This window comes from Jaculus jaculus, chromosome 2, assembly GCF_020740685.1.
Source record: "Jaculus jaculus isolate mJacJac1 chromosome 2, mJacJac1.mat.Y.cur, whole genome shotgun sequence".
Lineage (NCBI taxonomy): Eukaryota > Metazoa > Chordata > Mammalia > Rodentia > Dipodidae > Jaculus > Jaculus jaculus.
The window spans coordinates 143,924,655-143,935,072 of record NC_059103.1 but is presented as its reverse complement, the minus strand read 5'-3'; the positions used below and the strand labels follow the sequence as shown (position 1 = coordinate 143,935,072).

The following is a 10,418-nucleotide window of genomic DNA, read 5'->3' as shown; positions in this document are numbered from 1 at the left end:
ATCACAGCTCCGGTCCTGAGACTGAGGTGGAAGAGGCAGAGAGGTGGAGAGCAGATAAGGCCATGCAAGAACCTCTGAAGTCTTCCAGTCACCAACTATATGTCCTGCTCCTCCAAAAAGAATGATAAGAAGAAATCTGGATGTTAGGAACTCATCTTGTTGCTTCCGATTCTTTTCTTCAGTGCTAGTTACAACTGCATTGAGAGTTGCCTAGAGGGCTTGGGGTTGCAGATCCGTGGTTGAACACGTGTGAAGTTCTGGGTGTTACTCCCAGTATTGAAACAAAACAAAACAAAAACCCTCACAGAGTGCCTCAACTACCTACTACCTACTTGACTACAGGAACCAGCTCCTTTACAGAAGCAGCGGAGTCCCAGTCAGGACAGAAAGTGCCCTAGCTGAGGTGGAGACCTGCAACCACACCAGAAATGAGGGAACTCATCAGAAGCTGACCCCGGAACAAGCTGGGGAGTCCCAGTGTTCGAAGATGGGGAATTTTTCATTGAGAAAAGGAATAATTGCTTGAAAACATGGAAAGGTAAAAATGCAGATTTACAGTTCATAATAATAACAAGAGACACCCTCACCGGTCATCATAGAGCTTGTTTGGTCATTTCTCTGAAAATTGACAGAGGGAAGAACAAGCATCTATCCCACCATTCCTATGGGAATCAGATTTCAAAGTAACCAAAGAGCTGATAAGGCGGAGCTCATCATACGTAAGAAACTGGAACTGGAACAAAAGGAGGAGGGGGGGGGGCGAAGCCTCAGCTGGGTGTGGCGGTGCATGAGAGTCATCCAACGTTTGGGAAGCTAAAGCAGAAGGATCTTAAGTTCAAGACTTGCCTAGAGTGCGTAGTGAGACCCTGCCTAAGAGAGTAAATGCCCCACAGTTACAGAAAGATCTCCAAGAAAACATTGGATTTTTTTAAAAATTATTTATTTATTTATTTATTTGAGAGCGACAGACACACAGAGAAAGACAGATAGAGGGAGAGAGAGAATGAGCACGCCAGGGCTTCCAGCCTCTGCAAACAAACTCCAGACGCGTGCGCCCCCTTGTGCATCTGGCTAACGTGGGACCTGGGGAACCAAGCCTCGAACCGGGGTCCTTAGGCTTCACAGGCAAGCACTTAACCGCTAAGCCATCTCTCCAGCCCCAAAACATTGGATTTTGAAGTGGTTATCAATAATACTAATCTATTTGGTATCCTGGGAACTTTAAAAATGGAACGATTGATGAGGAACTTAAGGGGTTCTAAAAAATGTTTTTATTTATTTGTAAGGAGAGCAAGAGAGAGAGAGAGACAGAGAGAGAGAGAGGGAATGCATATGCATACCAGGACCTCCCTGCTGCTGCAAACAAACTCAAGATGCATGAGTCATTTTGTGCATTTGGCATTATGTGGGTACTGGGGAATCAAACCCAGACTCTCAGCCTTCACAAGCAGGTGCCTTAACTAAACTACTTAACAGCCCAAACTTTGGTTTTTGTAGTTGGCTTTGTTTTTTTTTCCCAATTTTTATTTTTAGGCATAGTCTCTCTTTCACCCACGCTAACCTAGAACTCACGCTTTAGCCCAGGCTGGCTTTGAACTCAGCCTCTTGAGTACTAGGATTAAAGGTGTGTGTAACTATGCCCAGCTTTTTGTTTTGATTGTTTTTGAGACAGTACCTCACTATGTTGCCCAGCTAGTCTTGAATTTATGGTCGTACTGCCTTAGTTCTCTGATAGCTAGAACTGCAGGTATGAACCACCAAATCCAGAGACAGGGAACTTTAAAATAAGAAATAGACAGTGCCTTACCCAGGTTCACTGGTTTGTGTCTGTACTTCCAATCAGTCAGGAGGCTGAGACAGGTGGATCTCTTGTTTCTAAGAGTTCAGGTCTAGCCTACAGCCGAGACAACCCCATACCTTGCCAAAGGAAAGGCAAAAACAAAAACAAAAATACACCTCAATAACAGTAATTTCTATGAGAAGATTCTTGTATATAACGGGTTTTCAAGAGCTGGGCATGGTTGTGCACACCTTTACTCCCAGCACAAGGTTTGCTGTGAGTTTGAGGCCTGAGAGTACATAGTGAATTCCAGGCCAGCCTGGGCTAGAATGAGACCCTTTCTTCAAAAACCCAAAAACAACAACAAAAAAAAGGGTTTTCAATTAAATTTAAGTAAGCCTACAGATCTGCACTATTCAATATGGTAGCCACACATACCCCTCAAATCCTTGAAGTATGAGTTTCTGAACTAAATTTTGTTTTGAATATTCAATGCACCTCTGATATTTGAAGAATATATAAAAAAGAATATAATTTATATTTATAGATAAATAACATCTTAAAATGATGTTATTTGAGTTACTTTATATTAAATAAGATGGATTATTGAAAACAGTTCCAAAGTTAGGCATGGTGACTCATACCTTTAATCTCAGCATTCAGGAGGCTGAGGTAGGAAAATTGATATGAGCTCAAGGTTAGCCTGAGCTAGAGAGAGGTCCAGGTCAGTGTGGGCTAGCGTGAAACACTGTCTCAAAAATAAATAAGTAAAGCTGGGCGGGGTGGTGCACTCCTTTAATCCCAGTGCTCGGGAGGCAGAGGTAGGAGGATCACTGTGAATTTGAGGCAGCCTGAGACTATGCAGTGAATTCCAGGTCAGCCTGGACTCGAGTGAAGCCCTACCTAGAAAACCAAAAAATAAAAATAAATAAATTAATATAATTCCACCAGTTTTTAAAAACTTTTTAAATGCATCTCTGGAATGTTAAAGTTTAGTATGTGGCTGGAGTTCTACTTCCCCTGGGCAGTGCTACCCTAACCTGAACACCACAGTTTATAGAAAGTTCTGGCCACAGTGGAATTGTTTAACCAATGTCAATGGGAAACAGGTCCAGAATGTGAGGGAATTTGCCAGTCTAGAAATGATTTACTCTGACCTCTAACCCCCACTACCAGCATGGGGCTATCATCCACAATGAGCTTTTGATCAGAGAAACCTACAAGGTTTCCTAAAACAATGACAGACTTCTGTCAGAGTACTTGATGACCCACCAAAGGTTAGTGGTAAGACCCTATTGCTGAAGACTCCATATGCAGCTGACACGTAAAATGGAATGGCATGGCTGGAAGCCAGGAGAGAGTCAGTCCCAAGACAGTCAGCTCATCTCGTGCCAGAAGGTGCTACATGGGGGACTGGGGGAAATGACCAATAACTGTCCCAGCAACTCATGGTCCAACCTACTTAGCAACAAATAACCTGTTGTGATGCCCACACAAGTGCAATAGTGGCACACAGCCATGGTGGGGAACCAACTGCTCTTGATGTGGTTAACCGATCCCTTCAGTGGTACGGGACCCATAGCTGGAGCTGGGAAACAAGTCAGAACCATATCCAAACATAAGCCCACTCTCCAATATTAAGCTACCATCAATCATGGGGTACAAGAAGGCCTACACCTATTAAACTCTCTATCAAAAAAGTAAGTGTTATCTCAATTTTCCAGGTGCTAACTTACTCTCCGTTGGAGAATCTGCTTCTCTTTTTCAAATAGATGCAGATCCTAAGGAGAGAGCCGCCTCATCATACCTCAAAAGGGGCCTGACTGAAACTAAGGAAAATTGGCGAAACAAACAAGTGTGCTGTTTTCTTGATGAACCGGTACCAGCACAAAGGGGAAGGAGACCAACACAGAGAAAAATCAACTCCTACCAAATCAGAGAACCAGAGCCTCAGAGGCCCCCAACCCCTCATCACTGAAGCAGACCAAAAATGAACCCAACATGGCTCAGGGAAATTTTGCGGAAGAGGGGGTGGAAAGAATGTCAGAGCCACATGTTGGGTCATGATATGCAGAGACATTTATCATACCAATAACTGTGGGCTAACTCCACAATGCACGACCCATTTACATCAACCAGGAGGGTCCAATGGGAGGGGGTAGATCATGGATGAGCCTAAACAATGGTACCAAACTGCCTGTATTTGCTGAAAAGAAATCTAATAAATTAAATTTAAAAATAAAAATTAAAAAAAGATAGAAATGATTTACTTTCTACAACAAATACCTGCATTTAGAACAAATGGAAAAGGCATGGCTTGAGAGCCTACTGTCTTAAACTGTTGGTTGCAACCCAATATGAGGTCATGTAACTGAATGTAAGGGTCACTAAAAATGATGTAACAACAGTAACGGGTCTCTGAACACATGATGACCAAAAAACAATTGGCAGTTGAATGCAAAAGGAATCCAAGGTGTTTCCTGCATTGCCCGTTTGTGTTACACTGGGTGGCTTTCCTGCAGCCTTGGTTCTGAAGACACCCAGCACCTTGCACTGCACATGCCATCCATACACTGCAGGGCCGGGAACACCCCGGCTCGGATTCAGGATTATTGCATGTTATGAATTGCGGCATTTTTACTGTGCATACCAAGTTTGCTGCTCTTATAGAAACATAATGGTTTAGTTACAGAAAATGATTTTGGATGTTTTCCTACTATCATTTCCTACTAACATTCAAGTATCAAGTTAGTATGTCTGTAGATAGTATTCTGTTAAATGTTTCATTTTTAAAATTGCTGATTGAGACACTGGCTTAAGTTTTATTTTAAAAAAAATCATGCTGGGCATGGTGGCACATGCCTTTAATGCCTTTAATCCTACCACTCGGCAGGCAGGGGTAGGAGGACTGCCCTGAGTTTGAAGCCACCCTGCGACTACATAGTGAATTCCAGGTCAGCTTGGGCTGGAGTGAGACCCTACCTCAAAAATGAATGAACAAGTAAATAAACAAATAAAATCATTGTATGAATTTTGTCTTCAGACTTGGATAATCCAATAATCCCTGAAATGGCCCAAAACATACTTTTGCTATGGAAGCAGGGATCTCAGCAATAATAATATAAAAAATATCAGTGCTCTTCATCTCACAGTGTGAAATATCTAGCCAAGATTTAATTCTTCATACAAAAGTAAATAAACATGCCTATTTATTAGTATGCAAATGTGGTGGTTTGATTCAGGTGTTCCCCATAAACTTAGGTGTTCTGAATGCTAGGTTCCCAGCTGATGTCAATTGGAAATTAATGCCTCCTGGAGGCAGTGTATTGTTGGGGGTGGGATTATGGGTATTATAGCCATTGTCCCCTTGACAGTGTTTAGCACACTGTCCTGTTGCTATTGTCCACCTTATGTTGGCCAGGGGTTGATGTCCACCCTCTGCTTATGTCATAGTTTTCCCCTGCCATCATGGAGCCTTGAGCCTGTAAGCCAAAATAGGCCTCTTTTTTCCCACAAGCTTCTTTTGGTTGGGTGATTTCTGCCAGCAATGTGAACCTAACTATGACAGTATAGTGGTACCAGGAGTGGAGTTGCTGCTAGACACCTGACTGTGTGGCTTTGGCCTTTTGCAGCTGATTTTCAAGAGGAATGTGGAAGGATTTGAAACCTTGGCCTAAGAGATGCCTTGAAGTGCTATAAGTACAGCTTGATGGACTATTCTGTTGAGAGTTGAAAGACCTGAATGCAGTAAGAACTATGGACTATGAGATTTGGCTTATGAGTGTGAGAGAGAGCTTTGCTTGGACTGGGCTAGAAGCAGTTTAAGAGGCTTGCTGTTATAGCTGTGTCCTGAGTTGTGCAGAGTTGTATTGTGTAGAAATGGACTGGTGGGATATGACACAGAAAAAAAGAAATCTCTGTGCCCAAACAGATGCCTTTTCACTGGCAAGTTGTTTGAGAGATTACAGCCTTTGAGATTGGGTCAGCTGACTGGCACTGGGGTAACAGAAAGAATATAGACTCTTTTGAAGGGGCCTGAGTGCTCAAGGAGTATCCTGTTCTTCAAAACCTGCTTTATCCCCCCCGCCCTCCGGATCAACAAACTGGCACCCTACCTGGCACTGTAAAGTATAAGAGATGCAGGAAAGAGAGGGTCATCGAGTTTGCAACATGGTCTTATGTTTTGGAAATGGCTATAGGCAATGTGAAGCAGGTTTGCTGGATGCTTGCATGGAAACCTGATGGAGCCATGAGGTTGAACTGTGGGTTTCAGTGGAGACCCATTGGAGATGCCAGGACCACTAGATGCCTGCCAAGTAGAGCTGCTAGCCCTGGGAGAAGTTTCCCAGGACTGTAAGTAGTCTAGCTGGAGGGCCGGAATTGAAACTCCAGAGAGTTGTTGCTGATTAGAATTATTGAACTTGGAGACGTGTTACTGACTAGAGTTGTTGGACTTGGAGCTACAGAGTTTGATGTTTTCCCTGTTTAAATCTTGTATTGGTTGAATATTTCTTTTCTATGCCCATTGTCATCTTTTGAGTGAGTGTTTATTCTGTGCCATTATGGGTTTTGAGGGGATTTTTTGGTATGGACCATGGGGATGTATGAACATCATTGGAATTGATAGAAACTATGGGGACTTTTAAAGTTGGATGAATGCATTGCATTTTACATCATTTATGGTTATCAGTTCATGGAGGCCAGGGGCAGAATGTGGTGGTTTGATTCAGGTGTCCTCCATAAACTTAGGTAGCCTGAATGCTAGTCTCTCCAGCTGATGGCAATTGGAAATTAATGCCTCCTGGAGGCAGTGCATTGTTAGGGGAAGACTTATGGGTGTTATAGCCAGTGTCCCCTTGCCAGGCTTTACATGGATACTAGTCTCCTGTTGCTATTGTTCACCTTATGTTGGCCAGGGGGTGAAGTCCACCCTTTGCTCATGCCATTGTTTTCCTTGCTGTCATGGAGCTTTCCCCTCAAGCCTGTGAGCAAAAATAAGCCTCTTTTTTTCCCCCTACAAGCTGCTCTTGGTTGGGTGATTTCTGCCAGCAATGCGAACCTGACTGCAATAGCAAATTTTCCCTAATTGCTAATAAATGGTGAAATTATAGTATACTATAAAATTATAGGATATAAGCTATTTTATTCACTTGTTTTAATGCTTATGATTTATTATCAGGATATGTTTGACTTGCATATCTATTTTTTATATACCTTTATACCTAGGTTTGCATAGAATTTTTTGGGTGAAAAGGGGTTGTGAGTGAATTAATTTAAGAAGCCCACATGGGGCTGGAGAGATGGCTCAATGATTACAGCGCTTGCCTGTAAAACCTAATGACCAGGGTTCAATTCCCCAGTACCCATGTAAAGCCAGATGACACATGCGGCTGGAGTGTGCATTGGCTAGAATCGCTGGTGCACCCAGTCCTCTGCCTCTTTCACTCTCTCAAGTGTAGATATTAGAGCTAGGTAGAGAGAGAAAGAGGGGGGAAAGCCTGCGTGAAGGTAATATCTTCTGTGGAAACTCAAAACTCATCAAAGTCCTGGGAGGGATCAACACTAAATGAGACATCTCTATCACATCCTCGAAGGCTCAGGGAACTTAGTGGAAGAGGGGCTGGGAAGAATGTAAAGCCAGAGGATGGGGAGGAGTGGTTTGGAAAACTCTCCAAAAATGAAGTAGTCACTGCATTCATTACCTGACAGTGTTGTTACCTGCACAAGATCTGTACAACATTCCATCCTGGATGATGGAGAAGGGGGAATAAGACATCAAAGTAGAAGAGAGACTAATTGGAAAGAAGAAGGTGGTCAGTGGAAAAGGTACTGGAGGGAAGACAAAGGAAGGTAATAAGAGGGCATTATGGCACTGGAGAGATGGCTCAGTGGTTAAGGCACTTGCCTATAAAGACTAACGACCTGGGTTCAATTCCCCAGTATCCATGTAAAGCCTGATGCACAGGGTGGCATATGCATCTGAAGTTCATCTGCAGTGGCTGGAGGCCCTGGCATGCCCATTCTCTGTCTGCCTCTCTTCTATCTCTCTCTGCAAATAAATAAATAAATAATATTTTTAAAAGAGGGAATTGTGATCAAAATGCATTATATACATGTATGAAACTGGTCAGCAATGAAGTTTTGCTTTGCTTATTTATTTTATTTATTTATTTTGGTTTCCAAGGTAGGGTCTCACTCTAGCCCAGGCTGACCTGGAATTTACTTGTAGTCTCAGGGTGACTTTGAACTCATGCTGATCCTCCTATCTCTGCCTCTGGAGTGCTGGGACTAAAGGCATGCGCCACCACACCTGGCTATAAAATTTGTATGTTTGTTTATTTTTTGGATTTTTGAGGTAGGGTCTCACTCTAGCCCAGGCTGACCTGGAATTCACTATGTAGCCTCAGGGTGGCCTCAAACTCATGGCGATCCTTCTACCTCTGCCTCCTGAGTGATGAGTGCTAGGATTAAAGGCGTGTGCCACCACACCTAGCTTAAAAATTGTTTTTTAAACCATTAAGAAAAATAGACGTCCTGCATTAGATAAAATAGATGTCACACACTTGCCTACAAAGCCAAAGGACCTAGATTCAATTCCCCTGGGCCCATATTAAGCCAAATGCACAAAGCTGTGCATATGTCTGGAGTTTGTTTGCAGTGGCTAGAGACCCTGGTACATACATTCTTTCTCTTTCTGCTTCTCTTTCTCATAAATAAATTAAAAAAAAAAAAGATGTCACAACCAGGTATAGCATATGATCCTAGTTTGCCTTCTAACCAACCAATTGAAAAATGAGACTTCTGAAATAGTATGGGAAACTTGAACATTGGACCTGGATATTACTAAGATTTTGTTGTTGAGACCTGGAGCTTCTGGCTAAAGCGTAGTCATGTTTCTCCAGTATTACCTCAACGAGCAGGGAGATCGTGTCTATACACTGAAGAAATTTAACCCCATGGGACAGCAGACATGCTCAGCTCATCCTGCTCAGTTCTCCCGAGAGGAAAAGGGCTCCTGACACCGCATCACCATCAAGAGATGCTTCAAGGGGCTCATGACCCAGCAGCCGGCATCCGTGCCCTGGGGACTGAGGGCCACTCGCCCGACGTTGGGCACCTGCAGTCCCACACAGGCCACCGTGTGCTGAAGCCTGCTGCCCCCTGCTCATTGGAGACCAGTGTCCTCCTGGCCTTCGACATGCTTGTTTGAGTCAATCCTGATGGGCACCTCCCTTCAACAAGTTTGAATGGGCTTTGTTTCCATGAGATAAAGTGATTTGAAAGATCTCAAAAAAAGAAAGAAAGAAAGAAAAGAAAAGATCTTGTTGTTGGGCTGGATAGATGGCTTAGTGATTAAGGCATTCACCTGTAAGCCTAACAGCCAGAGTTTGATTACCCAGTACCCATGTAAAGCCAGATGCACACTGATGCATGTGTCTGGAGTTTGTTTGCAATGGCTGGAAGCCCTGGTTCTCTCTCTCTCTCTCTCTCTCTCTCTCTCTCTCTCTCTCTCTCTCTCTCTCTTTCCTGAGTGTGGTGGCATACACCTTTAATCCCAGAACTCAGGAGGCTGAGCTAGGAGGATCACTGTGAGTTCAAGGCCAGCCTGAAACTAACTCCAGGTCAGCCTGGGCTAGAGTAAGACCTTAGCTTTTTAAAAAAGAAAAAGAAAATTAAAAAAAAAAAGAAAATATAGTTTTGCTAAAAAGCTCTATGGAAACCTACTTCTTTGCTAGATAATAATATACAATGTTATGTTAAAAAAAGAGAGAGTTTGGGCAGAAATATCTGGTGGGAATGGATAATGTGTCCAGAAACCACAGATTATTAGAAATATTTCAGTGCCAGGGGTGGGATACCTTTCAGCCCTGTTGCTGGCCAGGGAAGCTTCTGATGCCTCCCTCCCCAAATTAAAGCATATTTCCAAGGTTCTTGGATGTCCACCAGAACTAGATGAGAAGACCCTATTGCTGAAGACCCTATATGCCTGAGCTTTAGTCACTGAGACATGGAGGTGGAGCTGAGCAGGATGCCTCCTCCCTGTTGACCTGCTGTCAAGATTCTTGAAAGACCTATGCAGCCTGTTGGGGGAGAACAGTTATCAACATTGTTAACCAGCAATGAACCCTAAAAGCTTATAGCTAGACAGACAGGCCAAATACACCAACTGGTACCATGGTGACATGTCTGTTATGGGGAAACCAACTGCTCTCTGATTGTACTTGAGGCCTGTTCCACAAGAGGGAATTCCTGCTTGCTACTGAAAACCTAATGAAAAACCTATGGCTAGGGAAGTGATAAGCCCTAGGGGAGAAACTACTACTGTTGTCTGGCTATATACATATATTATGCCAAACTGCCCCCTAAATAATTATGTTTATGCCCATATATTTTGCTATTCTCACTTTTGGTTAGAGAAGCTTCTCTTTTCAGATGGCAGTAACCACTGGGGTGACTCAAAACCCAAAGTGCTAAAAGATATGACAGTGGAGTGTTCAGCGCAATTGGAACATCTCTGTCACACCCTCAAGGCTCAGAGTCCATTAAAAGATGTAGCTGACCATATATTAATGCTACTCTCACGTTTAGTTAGAGAAGCTTCTCTTTTCAGATGGCAGTGACCAAGGGATGACTCAGA

At 43.2% G+C, this 10,418-nt stretch overlaps 1 pseudogene; it reads left to right on the top strand.

Moving 5' to 3' along the window:
* Positions 1-8,670: 8,670 nt before the first annotated feature.
* On the top strand, positions 8,671-8,928 carry LOC101614559 (annotated as a pseudogene).
* The last annotated feature ends 1,490 nt before the right edge of the window (positions 8,929-10,418 follow it).